This window comes from Phyllobates terribilis, unplaced genomic scaffold (assembly GCF_046119375.1).
Source record: "Phyllobates terribilis strain yellow unplaced genomic scaffold, ASM4611937v1 Scaffold_3__8_contigs__length_932513732, whole genome shotgun sequence".
Lineage (NCBI taxonomy): Eukaryota > Metazoa > Chordata > Amphibia > Anura > Dendrobatidae > Phyllobates > Phyllobates terribilis.
Genome location: NW_027362763.1, coordinates 513,353,960 through 513,373,359, shown reverse-complemented (window position 1 = coordinate 513,373,359; position 19,400 = coordinate 513,353,960).

Below are 19,400 nucleotides of genomic sequence, written 5' to 3'. Positions count from 1 at the left end.
ACACACTGCTAGGAGCTGAAATATTTTTTCAGAGCTAGATGCAGAAACATTTTTTTTTTAAATTTGCAACCTGATGGAGGTCAGTATAGATCGAATAATAGAACAAGTCCCACACACTGCTAGTAGCTGAAATATTTTTTTAGAGCTAGATGCAGATAAAAATTATATTGAATTTGCAACCTGATGGAGGTCAGTATAGATGGACTAATAGAACAAGTCCCACACAGTGCTAGAAGCCTAAATATTTTTTCAGAGCTAGATGCAGATAAAACTTATTTTTAATTTGCAACCTGGTGGAGGCTAGTATAGATAGACTAATAGACCAATTCCCACACACTGCTAGAAGCCTAAATATTTTTTCAGAGTTAGATGCAGAAAAAAATTATATTGAATTTGCAACCTGATGGACGTTAGTATAGATGGACTAATAGAACAAGTCCCACACACTGCTAGAAGCCTAAATATTTTTTCAGAGCTAGATGCAGATAAAAAATATTTTTAATTTGCAACCTGGTGGAGGTTAGTATAGATGGACGAATAGAAAAAGTCCCCCACACTGCTAGAAGCTGAAATATTTTTTCAGAGCTAGATGCAGAAAAAAATTATATTGAATTTGCAACCTGATGGAGGTAAGTATAGATGGACTAATAGAACAAGTCCCACACACTGCTAGAAGCTGAAATACTTTTTCAGAGCTGGATGCAGAAAAGAATTATATTGAATTTGCAACCTGATGGAGGTCAGTATAGATGGACTAATAGAACAAGTCCCACACACTGCTAGAAGCTGAAATAATTTTTCAGAGCTAGATGCAGATAAAAATTATATTGAATTTGCAACCTGATGGAGGTCAGTATAGATGGACTAATAGAACAAGTCCCACACACTGCTAGAAGCTGAAATATTTTTTCAGAGCTAAATGCAGAAAAAAATGATATTGAATTTGCAACCTGATGGAGGTCAGTATAGATGGACTTATAGAACAAGTCCCACACATTGATAGAAGCTGAAATATTTTTTCAGAGCTAGATGCAGAAAAAAATTATATTGAATTTGCAACCTGATGGAGGTCAGTATACATGGACTAATAGAACATGTCCCACACACTGCAACAAGCCTAAATATTTTTTCAGAGCTAGATGCATATAAAAATTATTTTAATTTGCAAGCTGGTTGAGGTTAGTATAGATGGACTAATAGACCAATTTCACACACTGCTAGAAGCCTAAATATTTTTTCAGAGCTAGATGCAGAAAAATATTATATTGAATTTGCAACCTGATGGAGGTCAGTATAGATGGACTAATAGAACAAGTCCCACACACTGCTAGGAGCTGAAATATTTTTTCAGAGCTAGATGCAGAAACTTTTTTTTTAAAATTTGCAACCTGATGGAGGTCAGTATAGATCGACTAATAGAACAAGTCCCACACACTGCTAGTAGCTGAAATATTTTTTCAGAGCTAGATGCAGATAAAAATTATATTGAATTTGCAACCTGATGGAGGTCAGTATAGATGGACTAATAGAACAAGTCCCACACAGAGCTAGAAGCCTAAATATTTTTTCAGAGCTAGATGCAGATAAAACTTATTTTTAATTTGCAACCTGGTGGAGGCTAGTATAGATGGACTAATAGACCAAGTCCCACACACTGCTAGAAGCCTATATATTTTTTCAGAGTTAGATTCAGAAAAAAATGATATTGAATTTGCAACCTGATGGACGTTAGTATAGATGGACTAATAGAAGAAGTCCCACACACTGCTAGAAGCCTAAATATTTTTTCAGAGCTAGATGCAGATAAAAAATATTTTTAATTTGCAACCTGATGGAGGTCCGTATAGATGGACTAATAGAACAAGTCCCACACACTGCTAGAAGCTGAAATATTTTTTCAGAGCTAGATGCAGAAAAAAATTATATTGAATTTGCAACCTGATGGAGGTCAGTATAGATGGACTAATAGAACAAGTCCCACACACTGCTAGAAGCTGAAATATTTTTTCAGAGCTAGATGCAGAAAAGAATTATATTGAATTTGCAACCTGATGGAGGTCAGTATAGATGGACTAATAGAAAAAGTCCCACACACTGCTGCAAGCCTAAATATTTTTTCAGAGCTAGATGCAGATAAAAATTATATTGAATTTGCAACCTGGTGGAGGTTATTATAGATGGACTAATAGACCAAGTTCCACACACTGCTAGAAGCCTAAATATTTTTTCAGAGCTAGATGCAGAAAAATATTATATTGAATTTGCAACCTGATGGAGGTAAGTATAGATGGACTAATAGAACAAGTCCCACACACTACTAGAAGCTGAAATACTTTTTCAGAGCTGGATGCAGAAAATAATTATATTGAATTTGCAACCTGATGGAGGTCAGTTTAGAGGAACTAATAGAACAAGTCCCACACACTGCTAGAAGCTGAAATAATTTTTCAGAGCTAGATGCAGATAAAAATTATATTGAATTTGCAACCTGATGGAGGTCAGTATAGATGGACTAATAGAACAAGTCCCACACACTGCTAGAACCTGAAATATTTTTTCAGAGCTAGATGCTTAAAAAAATGATATTGAATTTGCAACCTGATGGAGGTCAGTATAGATGGACTTATAGCACAAGTCCCACACACTGATAGAAGCTGAAATATTTTTTCAGAGCTAGATGCAGAAAAAAATTATATTGAATTTGCAACCTGGTTGACGTTAGTATAGATGGACTAATAGACCAAGTTCCACACACTGCTAGAAGCCTAAATATTTTTTCAGAGCTAGATGCAGAAAAATATTATATTGAATTTGCAACCTGATGGAGGTTAGTATAGATGTACTAATAGAACAAGTCCCACACACTGCTAGGAGCTGAAATATTTTTTCAGAGCTAGATGCAGAAAAAATTTTTTTTAAATTTGCAACCTGATGGAGGTCAGTATAGATCGACTAATAGAACAAGTCCCACACACTGCTAGTAGCTGAAATCTTTTTTCAGAGCTAGATGCAGATAAAAATTATATTGAATTTGCAACCTGATGGAGGTCAGTATAGATGGACTAATAGAACAAGTCCCACACAGTGCTAGAAGCCTAAATATTTTTTCAGAGCTAGATGCAGATAAAACTTATTTTTAATTTGCAACCTGGTGGAGGCTAGTATAGATGGACTAATAGACCAAGTCCCACACACTGCTAGAAGCCTAAATATTTTTTCAGAGTTAGATGCAGAAAAAAATTATATTGAATTTGCAACCTGATGGAGGTCAGTATAGATGGACTAATAGAACAAGTCCCACACACTGCTGGAAGCTGAAATACTTTTTCAGAGCTGGATGCAGAAAAGAATTATATTGAATTTGCAAGCTGATGGAGGTCAGTATAGATGGACTAATAGAACAAGTCCCACACACTGCTAGAAGCTGAAATAATTTTTAAGAGCTAGATGCAGAAAAAAGTTATATTGAATTTGCAACTTGATGGAGGTCAGTATAGATGGACTAATAGAACAAGTCCCACACACTGCTAGAAGCTGAAATATTTTTTCAGAGCTAGATGCAGAAAAAAAATTATATTGAATTTGCAACCTGATGGAGGTCAGTATAGATAGACTAATAGAACAAGTCCCACACACTGCTAGTAGCCTAAATATTTTTTCAGAGCTAGATGCAGCTAAAAATTATTTTCAATTTGCAACCTGGTGGAGGTTAGTATAGATGGACTAATAGACCAAATCCCACACACTGCTAGAAGCCTAAATATTTTTTCAGAGCTAGATGCAGAAAAAAATTATATTGAATTTGCAACCTGGTTGACGTTAGTATAGATGGACTAATAGACCAAGTTCCACACACTGCTAGAAGCCTAAATATTTTTTCAGAGCTAGATGCAGAAAAATATTATATTGAATTTGCAACCTGATGGAGGTTAGTATAGATGGACTAATAGAACAAGTCCCACACACTGCTAGGAGCTGAAATATTTTTTCAGAGCTAGATGCAGAAAAAAAAATTTTTAAATTTGCAACCTGATGGAGGTCAGTATAGATCGACTAATAGAACAAGTCCCACACACTGCTAGTAGCTGAAATCTTTTTTCAGAGCTAGATGCAGATAAAAATTATATTGAATTTGCAACCTGATGGAGGTCAGTATAGATGGACTAATAGAACAAGTCCCACACAGTGCTAGAAGCCTAAATATTTTTTCAGAGCTAGATGCAGATAAAACTTATTTTTAATTTGCAACCTGGTGGAGGCTAGTATAGATGGACTAATAGACCAAGTCCCACACACTGCTAGAAGCCTAAATATTTTTTCAGAGTTATATGCAGAAAAAAATTATATTGAATTTGCAACCTGATGGAGTTCAGTATAGATGGACTAATAGAACAAGTCCCACACACTGCTAGAAGCCTAAATATTTTTTCAGAGCTAGATGCAGATAAAAATTATTTTTAATTTGCAACCTGGTGGAGGTTAGTATAGATGGACTAATAGAACAAGTCCCACACACTGCTGGAAGCTGAAATATTTTTTCAGAGCTAGATGCAGAAAAAAATTATATTGAATTTGCAACCTGATGGAGGTCAGTATAGATGGACTAATAGAACAAGTCCCACACACTGCTAGAAGCTGAAACACTTTTTCAGAGCTGGATGCAGAAAAGAATTATATTGAATTTGCAACCTGATGGAGGTCAGTATAGATCGACTAATAGAACAAGTCCGACACACTGCTAGAAGCTGAAATAATTTTTAAGAGCTAGATGCAGAAAAAAATTATATTGAATTTGCAACCTGATGGAGGTCACTATAGATGGACTAATAGAACAAGTCCCACACACTGCTAGAAGCTGAAATATTTTTTCAGAGCTAGATGCAGAAAAAAAATTATATTGAATTTGCAACCTGATGGAGGTCAGTATAGATATACTAATAGAACAAGTCCCACACACTGCTAGTAGCCTAAATATATTTTTCAGAGCTAGATGCAGCTAAAAATTATTTTCAATTTGCAACCTGGTGGAGGTTAGTATAGATGGACTAATAGACCAAATCCCACACACTGCTAGAAGCCTAAATATTTTTTCAGAGCTAGATGCAGAGAAAAATTATATTGAATTTGCAACCTGATGAAGGATAGTATAGATGGACTAATAGACCAAGTCCCACACACTGCTAGAAGCCTAAATATTTTTTCAGAGCTAGATGCAGAAAAAAAATTATATTGAATTTGCAACCTGATGGAGGTCAGTATAGATGGACTAATAGAACAAGTCCCACACACTGCTAGAACCTGAAATAATTTTTCAGAGCTAGATGCAGAAAAAAATTATATTGAATTTGCAACCTGATGGAGGTTAGTATAGATGGACTAAAAGACCAAGTCCATCACACTACCAGAAGCCTAAATAATTTTTCAGAGCTAGATGCAGAAAAATATTGTATTGAATTTGCAACCTGATGGAGGTCAGTATAGATGGACTAATAGAACAAGTTCCACACACTGCTAGTAGCTGAAATATTTTTTCAGAGCTAGATGCCGAAAAAATTATATTGAATTTGCAAGCTGATGGAGGTCAGTATAGATGGACTAATAGAACAAGTCCCACACACTGCTAGAAGCTGAAATATTTTTTCAGAGCTAGATGCAGATAAGAATTATATTGAAATTGAAACCTGATGGAGGTCAGTATAGATGGACTAATAGAACAATCCCACACAATGCTAGAAGCTGAAATATTTTTTCAGAGCTAGATGCAGATAAAAATTATATTAAATTTGCAACCTGATGGAGGTCAGTATAGGTGGACTAATAGAACAAGTCCCACACACTGCTAGTAGCCTAAATATTTTTTCAGAGCTAGATGCAGATAAAAATTATTTTTAATTTGCAACCTGGTGGAGGATAGTATAGATGGACTAATAGACCAAGTCCCACACACTGCTAGAAGCTGAAATATTTTTTCAGAGCTAGATGCAGAAAAAATTGTATTGAATTTGCAACCTGATGAAGGTTAGTATAGATGGACTAATAGAACAAGTCCCACACACTGCTAGAAGCTGAAATATTTTTTCAGAGCTAGATGCAGAAAAAAATTATATTGAATTTGCAACCTGATGGAGGTCAGTATAGATGGACTATTAGAAAAAGTCCCACACACTGCTAGAAGCTGAAATATTTTTTCAGAGCTAGATACAGATAAAAATTATATTGAATTTGCAACCTGGGGGAGGTTATTATAGATTGACTAACAGACCAAGTTCCACACACTGCTAGAAGCCTAAATATTTTTTCAGAGCTAGATGCAGAAAAATATTATATTGAATTTGCAACCTGATGGAGGTCAGTATAGATGGACTAATAGAACAAGTCGGACACACTGCTAGAAGCTGAAATATTTTTTCAGAGCTGGATGCAGAAAATAATTTTATTCAATTTGCAACCTGATGGAGGTCAGTATAGATGGACTAATAGAACAAGTCCCACACACTGCTAGAAGCTGAAATATTTTTTCAGAGCTAGATGCAGAAAAAAATTATATTGAATTTGCAACCTGATGGAGGTCAGTATAGATGGACTAATAGACAAAGTCCCACACACTGCTAGATGCTGAAATATTTTTTCAGAGCTAGATGCAAAAAAAAATGATATTGAATTTGCAACCTGATGGAGGTCAGTATAGATGGACTTATAGAACAAGTCCCACACACTAATAGAAGCTGAAATATTTTTTCAGAGCTAGATGCAGAAAAAAATTATATTGAAATTGCAACCTGATGGAGGTCAGTATAGATGGACTAATAGAACAAGTCCCACACACTGCTAGAAGGTGAAATATTTTTTCAGAGCTAGATGCAGAAAAAAATTATATTGAATTTGCAACCCGACGGAGGTCAGTATAGATGGACTAATAGAACAAGTCCCACACACTGCAACAAGCCTAAATATTTTTCAGAGCTATATGCATATAAAAATTATTTTTAATTTGCAACCTGGTGGAGGTTAGAATAGATGGACTAATAGACCAAGTTCCACACACTGCTAGAAGCCTAAATATTTTTTCAGAGCTAGATGCAGAAAAGTATTATATTGAATTTGCAACCTGATGGAGGTCAGTATAGATGGACTAATAGAACAAGTCCCACACACTGCTAAGAGCTGAAATATTTTTTCAGAGCTAGATGCAGAAAAGAATTATATTGAATTTGCAACCTGATGGAGGTCAGTATAGATAGACTAATAGAAAAAGTCCCACACACTGCTGCAAGCCTAAATATTTTTTTCAGAGCTAGATGCAGATAAAAATTATATTAAATTTGCAACCTGGTGGAGGTTATTATAGATGGACTAATAGACCAAGTTCCACACACTGCTAGAAGCCTAAATATTTTTTCAGAGCTAGATGCAGAAAAATATTATATTGAATTTGCAACCTGATGGAGGTCAGTATAGATGGACTAATAGAACAAGTCCCACACACTGCTAGAAGCTGAAATATTTTTTCAGAGCTGGATGCAGAAAAGAATTATATTGAATTTGCAACCTGATGGAGGTCAGTATAGATGGACTAATAGAACAATTCCCACACACTGCTAGAAGCTGAAATAATTTTTCAGAGCTAGATGCAGAAAAAAATTATATTGAATTTGCAACCTGGTGGAGGTTAGTATAGATGGACTAATAGACCAAATCACACACACTGCTAGAAGCCTAAATATTTTTTCAGAGCTAGATGCAGAAAAAAATTATTTTGAATTTGCAACCTGATGAAGGTTAGTATAGATGGACTAATAGACGAAGTCCCACACACTGCTAGAAGCCTAAATATTTTTTCAGAGCTAGATGCAGAAAAATATTATATTGAATTTGCATCCTGATGGAGGTCAGTATAGATGGACTAATAGAACAAGTCCCACACACTGCTAGAAGCTGAAATATTTTTTCAGAGCTGGATGCAGAAAAGAATTTTTTTGAATTTGCAACCTGATGGAGGTCAGTATAGATGGACTAATAGAACAAGTCCCACACACTGCTAGAAGCTGAAATATTTTTTCAGAGCTAGATGCAGAAAAAAATTATATTGAATTTGCAATCTGATGGAGGTCAGTATAGAAGGACTAATAGAACAAGTCCCACACACTGATAGAAGGCTAAATATTTTTTCAGAGCTAGATGTAGATAAAAATTATTTTTAATTTGCAACCTGGTGGAGGTTAGTATAGATAGACTAAGAAACCAAGTCCCACACACTGCTAGAAGCCTAAATATTTTTTCAGAGTTAGATGCAGAAAAAAATTATATTGAATTTGCAACCTGATGGAGGTTAGTATAGATGGACTAATAGACCAAGTCACACACACTGTTAGAAGCCTAAATATTTTTTCAGAGCTAGATGCAGAAAAAAATTATATTGAATTTGCAACCTGATGGAGGTCAGTATAGATGGACTAAAAGAACAAGTCCCACACACTGCTAGAAGCTGAAATATTTTTTCAGAGCTAGATGCAGAAAAAAATTATATTGAATTTGCAACCCGACGGAGGTCAGTATAGATGGACTAATAGAACAAGTCCCACACACTGCTAGAAGCTGAAATATTTTTTCAGAGCTAGATGCAGAAAAAAATTATATTGAATTTGCAACCTGATGGAGGTCAGTATAGATGGACTAATAGAAAAAGTCCCACACACTGCTGCAAGCCTAAATATTTTTTCAGAGCTAGATGCAGATAAAAATTATATTGAATTTGCAACCTGGTGGAGGTTATTATAGATGGACTAATAGACCAAGTTCCACACACTGCTAGAAGCTGAAATATTTTTTCAGAGCTAGATTCAGATAAAAATTATATTAAATTTGCAACCTGATGGAGATCAGTATAGGTGGACTAATAGAACAAGTCCCACACACTGCTAATAGCCTAAATATTTTTTCAGAGCTAGATGCAGATAAAAATTATTTTTAATTTGCAACCTGGTGGAGGATAGTATAGATGGACTAATAGACCAAGTCCCACACACTGCTAGAAGCCTAAATATTTTTTCAGAGCTAGATGCAGAAAAAATTATATTGAATTTGCAACCTGATGAAGGTTAGTATAGATGGACTAATAGAACAAGTCCCACACACTGCTAGAAGCTGAAATATTTTTTCAGAGCTAGATGCATAAAAAAATTATATTGAATTTGCAACCTGATGGAGGTCAGTATAGATGGACTAATAGAACAAGTCCCACACACTGCTAATAGCCTAAATATTTTTTCAGAGCTAGATGCAGATAAAAATTATTTTTAATTTGCAACCTGGTGGAGGATAGTATAGATGGACTAATAGACCAAGTCCCACACACTGCTAGAAGCCTAAATATTTTTTCAGAGCTAGATGCAGAAAAAATTATATTGAATTTGCAACCTGATGAAGGTTAGTATAGATGGACTAATAGAACAAGTCCCACACACTGCTAGAAGCTGAAATATTTTTTCAGAGCTAGATGCATAAAAAAATTATATTGAATTTGCAACCTGATGGAGGTCAGTATAGATGGACTAATAGAAAAAGTCCCACACACTGCTACAAGCCTAAATATTTTTTCAGAGCTAGATACAGATAAAAATTATATTGAATTTGCAACCTGGTGGAGGTTATTATAGATGGACTAACAGACCAAGTTCCACACACTGCTAGAAGCCTAAATATTTTTTCAGAGCTAGATGCAGAAAAAATTATATTGAATTTGCAACCTGATGAAGGTTAGTATAGATGGACTAATAGAACAAGTCCCACACACTGCTAGAAGCTGAAATATTTTTTCAGAGCTAGATGCATAAAAAAATTATATTGAATTTGCAACCTGATGGAGGTCAGTATAGATGGACTAATAGAAAAAGTCCCACACACTGCTACAAGCCTAAATATTTTTTCAGAGCTAGATACAGATAAAAATTATATTGAATTTGCAACCTGGTGGAGGTTATTATAGATGGACTAACAGACCAAGTTCCACACACTGCTAGAAGCCTAAATATTTTTTCAGAGCTAGATGCAGAAAAATATTATATAGAATTTGCAACCTGATGGAGGTCAGTATAGATGGACTAATAGAACAAGTCCCACACACTGCTAGAAGCTGAAATATTTTTTCAGAGCTAGATGCAGAAAATAATTATATTGCATTTGCAATCTGATGGAGGTCAGTATAGAAGGACTAATAGAACAAGTCCCACACACTGCTAGAAGCCTAAATATTTTTTCAGAGCTAGATGTAGATAAAAATTATTTTTAATTTGCAACCTGGTGGAGGTTAGTATAGATGGACTAATAGACCACGTCCCACACACTGCTATAAGCCTAAATATTTTTTCAGAGTTAGATGCAGAAAAAAATTATATTGAATTTGCAACCTGATGGAGGTTAGTATAGATGAACTAATAGACCAAGTCCCACACACTGTTAGAAGCCTAAATATTTTTTCAGAGCTAGATGCAGAAAAAAATTATATTGAATTTGCAACCTGATGGAGGTCAGTATAGATGGACTAATAGAACAAGTCCCACACATTGCTACAAGCTGAAATATTTTTTCAGAGCTAGATGCAGAAAAATATTATATTGAATTTGCAACCTGATGGAGGTCAGTATAGATGGACTAATAGAACAAGTCCCACATACTGCTAAAAGCTGAAATATTTTTTCAGAGCTGGATGCAGATAAAAATTATATTGAATTTGCAACCTGATGGAGGTCAGTATAGATGGACAAATAGAACAAGTCCCACACACTGCTAGAAGCTGAAATATTTTTTCAGAGCTAGATGCAGATAAAAATTATATTAAATTTGCAACCTGATGGAGATCAGTATAGGTGGACTAATAGAACAAGTCCCACACACTGCTAATAGCCTAAATATTTTTTCAGAGCTAGATGCAGATAAAAATTATTTTTAATTTGCAACCTGGTGGAGGATAGTATAGATGGACTAATAGACCAAGTCCCACACACTGCTAGAAGCCTAAATATTTTTTCAGAGCTAGATGCAGAAAAAATTATATTGAATTTGCAACCTGATGAAGGTTAGTATAGATGGACTAATAGAACAAGTCCCACACACTGCTAGAAGCTGAAATATTTTTTCAGAGCTAGATGCATAAAAAAATTATATTGAATTTGCAACCTGATGGAGGTCAGTATAGATGGACTAATAGAAAAAGTCCCACACACTGCTACAAGCCTAAATATTTTTTCAGAGCTAGATACAGATAAAAATTATATTGAATTTGCAACCTGGTGGAGGTTATTATAGATGGACTAACAGACCAAGTTCCACACACTGCTAGAAGCCTAAATATTTTTTCAGAGCTAGATGCAGAAAAATATTATATAGAATTTGCAACCTGATTGAGGTCAGTATAGATGGACTAATAGAACAAGTCCCACACACTGCTAGAAGCTGAAATATTTTTTCAGAGCTAGATGCAGAAAATAATTATATTGCATTTGCAATCTGATGGAGGTCAGTATAGAAGGACTAATAGAACAAGTCCCACACACTGCTAGAAGCCTAAATATTTTTTCAGAGCTAGATGTAGATAAAAATTATTTTTAATTTGCAACCTGGTGGAGGTTAGTATAGATGGACTAATAGACCACGTCCCACACACTGCTATAAGCCTAAATATTTTTTCAGAGTTAGATGCAGAAAAAAATTATATTGAATTTGCAACCTGATGGAGGTTAGTATAGATGAACTAATAGACCAAGTCCCACACACTGTTAGAAGCCTAAATATTTTTTCAGAGCTAGATGCAGAAAAAAATTATATTGAATTTGCAACCTGATGGAGGTCAGTATAGATGGACTAATAGAACAAGTCCCACACATTGCTACAAGCTGAAATATTTTTTCAGAGCTAGATGCAGAAAAATATTATATTGAATTTGCAACCTGATGGAGGTCAGTATAGATGGACTAATAGAACAAGTCCCACATACTGCTAAAAGCTGAAATATTTTTTCAGAGCTGGATGCAGATAAAAATTATATTGAATTTGCAACCTGATGGAGGTCAGTATAGATGGACTAATAGAACAAGTCCCACACACTGCTAGATGCTGAAATATTTTTTCAGAGCTAGATGCAGAAAAAAATGATATTGAATTTGCAACCTGATGGAGGTCAGTATAGATGGACTTATAGAACAAGTCCCACACACTGATAGAAGCTGAAATATTTTTTCAGAGCTAGATGCAGAAAAAAATTATATTGAATTTGCAACCTGATGGAGGTCAGTATAGATGGACAAATAGAACAAGTCCCACACACTGCTAGAAGCTGAAATATTTTTTCAGAGCTAGATGCAGAAAAAAATTATATTGAATTTGCAACCTGATGGAGGTCAGTATAGATGGACTAATAGAACAAGTCCCACAAACTGCTAGATGCTGAAATATTTTTTCAGAGCTAGATGCAGAAAAAAATTATATTGAATTTGCAACCTGATGGAGGTCAGTATAGATGGACTTATAGAACAAGTCCCACACACTGATAGAAGCTGAAATATTTTTTCATTGCTAGATGCAGAAAAAAATTATATTGAATTTGCAACCTGATGGAGGTTAGTATAGATGGACTGATAGAACAAGTCTCACACACTGCTACAAGCTGAAATATTTTTTCAGAGCTAGATGCTGAAAAATATTATATTGAATTTGCAACCTGATGGAGGTCAGTATAGATTGACTAATAGAACAAGTCCCACACACTGCAACAAGCCTAAATATTTTTTCAGAGCTAGATGCAGATAAAAATTATTTTTAATTTGCAACCTGGTGGAGGTTAGTATAGATGGACTAATAGACCAAGTTCCACACACTGCTAGAAGCCTAAATATTTTTTCAGAGCTAGATGCAGAAAAAATTATATTGAATTTGCAACCTGATGAAGGTTAGTATAGATGGACTAATAGAACAAGTCCCACACACTGCTAGAAGCTGAAATATTTTTTCAGAGCTAGATGCATAAAAAAATTATATTGAATTTGCAACCTGATGGAGGTCAGTATAGATGGACTAATAGAAAAAGTCCCACACACTGCTACAAGCCTAAATATTTTTTCAGAGCTAGATACAGATAAAAATTATATTGAATTTGCAACCTGGTGGAGGTTATTATAGATGGACTAACAGACCAAGTTCCACACACTGCTAGAAGCCTAAATATTTTTTCAGAGCTAGATGCAGAAAAATATTATATAGAATTTGCAACCTGATGGAGGTCAGTATAGATGGACTAATAGAACAAGTCCCACACACTGCTAGAAGCTGAAATATTTTTTCAGAGCTAGATGCAGAAAATAATTATATTGCATTTGCAATCTGATGGAGGTCAGTATAGAAGGACTAATAGAACAAGTCCCACACACTGCTAGAAGCCTAAATATTTTTTCATAGCTAGATGTAGATAAAAATTATTTTTAATTTGCAACCTGGTGGAGGTTAGTATAGATGGACTAATAGACCACGTCCCACACACTGCTATAAGCCTAAATATTTTTTCAGAGTTAGATGCAGAAAAAAATTATATTGAATTTGCAACCTGATGGAGGTTAGTATAGATGAACTAATAGACCAAGTCCCACACACTGTTAGAAGCCTAAATATTTTTTCAGAGCTAGATGCAGAAAAAAATTATATTGAATTTGCAACCTGATGGAGGTCAGTATAGATGGACTAATAGAACAAGTCCCACACATTGCTACAAGCTGAAATATTTTTTCAGAGCTAGATGCAGAAAAATATTATATTGAATTTGCAACCTGATGGAGGTCAGTATAGATGGACTAATAGAACAAGTCCCACATACTGCTAAAAGCTGAAATATTTTTTCAGAGCTGGATGCAGATAAAAATTATATTGAATTTGCAACCTGATGGAGGTCAGTATAGATGGACTAATAGAACAAGTCCCACACACTGCTAGATGCTGAAATATTTTTTCAGAGCTAGATGCAGAAAAAAATGATATTGAATTTGCAACCTGATGGAGGTCAGTATAGATGGACTTATAGAACAAGTCCCACACACTGATAGAAGCTGAAATATTTTTTCAGAGCTAGATGCAGAAAAAAATTATATTGAATTTGCAACCTGATGGAGGTCAGTATAGATGGACAAATAGAACAAGTCCCACACACTGCTAGAAGCTGAAATATTTTTTCAGAGCTAGATGCAGAAAAAAATTATATTGAATTTGCAACCTGATGGAGGTCAGTATAGATGGACTAATAGAACAAGTCCCACAAACTGCTAGATGCTGAAATATTTTTTCAGAGCTAGATGCAGAAAAAAATTATATTGAATTTGCAACCTGATGGAGGTCAGTATAGATGGACTTATAGAACAAGTCCCACACACTGATAGAAGCTGAAATATTTTTTCATTGCTAGATGCAGAAAAAAATTATATTGAATTTGCAACCTGATGGAGGTTAGTATAGATGGACTGATAGAACAAGTCTCACACACTGCTACAAGCTGAAATATTTTTTCAGAGCTAGATGCTGAAAAATATTATATTGAATTTGCAACCTGATGGAGGTCAGTATAGATTGACTAATAGAACAAGTCCCACACACTGCAACAAGCCTAAATATTTTTTCAGAGCTAGATGCAGATAAAAATTATTTTTAATTTGCAACCTGGTGGAGGTTAGTATAGATGGACTAATAGACCAAGTTCCACACACTGCTAGAAGCCTAAATATTTTTTCAGAGCTAGATGCAGAAAAGTATTATATTGAATTTGCAACCTGATGGAGGGCAGTGTAGATGGACGAAGAGAACAAGTCCCACACACTGCTAGGAGCTGAAATATTTTTTCAGAGCTAGATGCAGAAAAAAATTTTTTTTAATTTGCAACCTGATGGAGGTCAGTATAGATGGACTAATAGAACAAGTCCCACACACTGCTAGAAGCTGAAATATTTTTTCAGAGCTAGATGCAGAAAATAATTATATTGCATTTGCAATCTGATGGAGGTCAGTATAGAAGGACTAATAGAACAAGTCCCACACACTGCTAGAAGCCTAAATATTTTTCCAGAGCTAGATGTAGATAAAAATTATTTTTAATTTGCAACCTGGTGGAGGTTAGTATAGATGGACTAATAGACCACGTCCCACACACTGCTATAAGCCTAAATATTTTTTCAGAGTTAGATGCAGAAAAAAATTATATTGAATTTGCAACCTGATGGAGGTTAGTATAGATGAACTAATAGACCAAGTCCCACACACTGTTAGAAGCCTAAATATTTTTTCAGAGCTAGATGCAGAAAAAAATTATATTGAATTTGCAACCTGATGGAGGTCAGTATAGATGGACTAATAGAACAAGTCCCACACATTGCTACAAGCTGAAATATTTTTTCAGAGCTAGATGCAGAAAAATATTATATTGAATTTGCAACCTGATGGAGGTCAGTATAGATGGACTAATAGAACAAGTCCCACATACTGCTAAAAGCTGAAATATTTTTTCAGAGCTGGATGCAGATAAAAATTATATTGAATTTGCAACCTGATGGAGGTCAGTATAGATTGACTAATAGAACAAGTCCCACACACTGCAACAAGCCTAAATATTTTTTCAGAGCTAGATGCAGATAAAAATTATTTTTAATTTGCAACCTGGTGGAGGTTAGTATAGATGGACTAATAGACCAAGTTCCACACACTGCTAGAAGCCTAAATATTTTTTCAGAGCTAGATGCAGAAAAGTATTATATTGAATTTGCAACCTGATGGAGGGCAGTGTAGATGGACGAAGAGAACAAGTCCCACACACTGCTAGGAGCTGAAATATTTTTTCAGAGCTAGATGCAGAAAAAAATTTTTTTTAATTTGCAACCTGATGGAGGTCAGTATAGATGGACTAATAGAACAAGTCCCACACACTGCTAGAAGCTGAAATATTTTTTCAGAGCTAGATGCAGAAAATAATTATATTGCATTTGCAATCTGATGGAGGTCAGTATAGAAGGACTAATAGAACAAGTCCCACACACTGCTAGAAGCCTAAATATTTTTTCAGAGCTAGATGTAGATAAAAATTATTTTTAATTTGCAACCTGGTGGAGGTTAGTATAGATGGACTAATAGACCACGTCCCACACACTGCTATAAGCCTAAATATTTTTTCAGAGTTAGATGCAGAAAAAAATTATATTGAATTTGCAACCTGATGGAGGTTAGTATAGATGAACTAATAGACCAAGTCCCACACACTGTTAGAAGCCTAAATATTTTTTCAGAGCTAGATGCAGAAAAAAATTATATTGAATTTGCAACCTGATGGAGGTCAGTATAGATGGACTTATAGAACAAGTCCCACACACTGATAGAAGCTGAAATATTTTTTCAGAGCTAGATGCAGAAAAAAATTATATTGAATTTGCAACCTGATGGAGGTCAGTATAGATGGACAAATAGAACAAGTCCCACACACTGCTAGAAGCTGAAATATTTTTTCAGAGCTAGATGCAGAAAAAAATTATATTGAATTTGCAACCTGATGGAGGTCAGTATAGATGGACTAATAGAACAAGTCCCACAAACTGCTAGATGCTGAAATATTTTTTCAGAGCTAGATGCAGAAAAAAATTATATTGAATTTGCAACCTGATGGAGTTCAGTATAGATGGACTTATAGAACAAGTCCCACACACTGATAGAAGCTGAAATATTTTTTCATTGCTAGATGCAGAAAAAAATTATATTGAATTTGCAACCTGATGGAGGTTAGTATAGATGGACTGATAGAACAAGTCTCACACACTGCTACAAGCTGAAATATTTTTTCAGAGCTAGATGCTGAAAAATATTATATTGAATTTGCAACCTGATGGAGGTCAGTATAGATTGACTAATAGAACAAGTCCCACACACTGCAACAAGCCTAAATATTTTTTCAGAGCTAGATGCAGATAAAAATTATTTTTAATTTGCAACCTGGTGGAGGTTAGTATAGATGGACTAATAGACCAAGTTCCACACACTGCTAGAAGCCTAAATATTTTTTCAGAGCTAGATGCAGAAAAGTATTATATTGAATTTGCAACCTGATGGAGGGCAGTGTAGATGGACAAAGAGAACAAGTCCCACACACTGCTAGGAGCTGAAATATTTTTTCAGAGCTAGATGCAGAAAAAATTTTTTTTTAATTTGCAACCTGATGGAGGTCAGTATAGATGGACTAATAGAACAAGTCCCACACACTGCTAGAAGCTGAAATATTTTTTCAGAGCTAGATGCAGATAAAAATTATATTGAATTTGCAATCTGATGGAGGTCAGTATAGAAGAACTAATAGAACAAGTCCCACACACTGCTAGAAGCCTAAATATTTTTTCAGAGCTAGATGTAGATAAAAATTATTTTTAATTTGCAACCTGGTGGAGGTTAGTATAGATGGACTAATAGACCAAGTCCCACACACTGCTAGAAGCCAAAATATTTTTTCAGAGTTAGATGCAGAAAAAAATTATATTGAATTTGCAACCTAATGGAGGTTAGTATAGATGGACTAATAGACCGTGTCCCACACACTGTTAGAAGCCTAAATATTTTTTCAGAGCTAGATGCAGAAAAAAATTATATTGAATTTGCAACCTGATGGAGGTCAGTGTAAATGGACTAATAGAACAAGTCGCACACAATGCTAGAAGTTGAAATATTTTTTCAGAGCTAGATGCATAAAAAAATTATACTGAATTTGCAACCCGACGGAGGTCAGTATAGATGGACTAATAGAACGAGTCCCACACAATCCTAGAAGCTGGAATATTTTTTCAGAGCTAGATGTAGAAAAAATTATATTGAATTGGCAACCTGATGGAGGTCAGTATAGATGGACTAATAGACCAAGTCCCACACACTATTAGAAGCCTAAATATTTTTTCAGATCTAGATGCAGAAAAAAATTATATTGAATTTGCAACCTGATGGAGGTCAGTATAGATGGACTAATAGACCAAGTCCCACACACTGTTAGAAGCCTAAATATTTCTTCAGAGCTAGATGCAGAAAAGTATTATATTGAATTTGCAACCTGATGGAGGTCAGTATAGATGGACTAATAGACCAAGTCCCACACACTGCTAGAAGCCTAAATATTTTTTCAGAGTTAGATGCAGAAAAAAATTATATTGAATTTGCAACCTGATGGAGGTTAGTATAGATGGACTAATAGACCAAGTCCCACACACTGTTAGAAGCCTAAATATTTTTTCAGAGCTAGATGCAGAAAAAAATTATATTGAATTTGCAACCTGATGGAGGTCAGTATAGATGGACTAATAGAACAAGTCCCACATATTGCTACAAGCTGAAATATTTTTTCAGAGCTAGATGCAGAAAAAAATGATATTGAATTTGCAACCTGATGGATGTCAGTATAGATGGACTTATAGAACAAGTCCCACACACTGATAGAAGCTGAAATATTTTTTCAGAGCTAGATGCTGAAAAAATTATATTGAATTTGCAACCTGATGGAGGTCAGTATAGATGGACTAATAGAACAAGTCCCACACACTGCTAGAAGCTGAAATATTTTTTCAGAGCTAGATGCAGAAAAAAATTATATTGAATTTGCAACCCGATGGAGGTCAGTATAGATGGACTAATAGGACAAGTCCCACACACTGCTAGAAGCTGAAATATTTTTTCAGAGCTAGATGCAGAAAAAAATTATATTGAATTTGCAACCTGATGGAGGTTAGTATAGATGGATTGATAGAACAAGTCTCACACACTGCTACAAGATGAAATATTTTTTCAGAGCTAGATGCTGAAAAATATTATACTGAATTTGCAACCTGATGGAGGTCAGTATAGATGGACTAATAGAACAAGTCCCACACACTGCAACAAGCCTAAATATTTTTTCAGAGCTAGATGCAGAAAAAAATTATTTTTAATTTGCAACCTGTTGGAGGTTAGTATAGATGGACTAATAGACCAAGTTCCACACACTGCTAGAAGCCTAAATATTTTTTCAGAGCTAGATGAAGAAAAGTATTATATTGAATTTGCAACCTGATGGAGGTCAGTATAGATGCAGGAATAGAACAAATCCTACACACTGCTAGAGGCCTAAATATTTTTTCAGAGCTAGATGTATATAAAAATTATTTTTAATTTGCAACCTCGTGGAGGTTAGTATAGATGGACTGATAGACCAAGTCCCACACACTGCTAGAAGCCTAAATATTTTTTCAGAGTTAGATGCAGAAAAAAATTATATAGAATTTGCAACCTGATGGACGTTAGTATAGATGGACTAATAGATCAAGTCCCACACACTGTTAGAAGCCTAAATATTTTTTCAGAGCTAGATGCAGAAA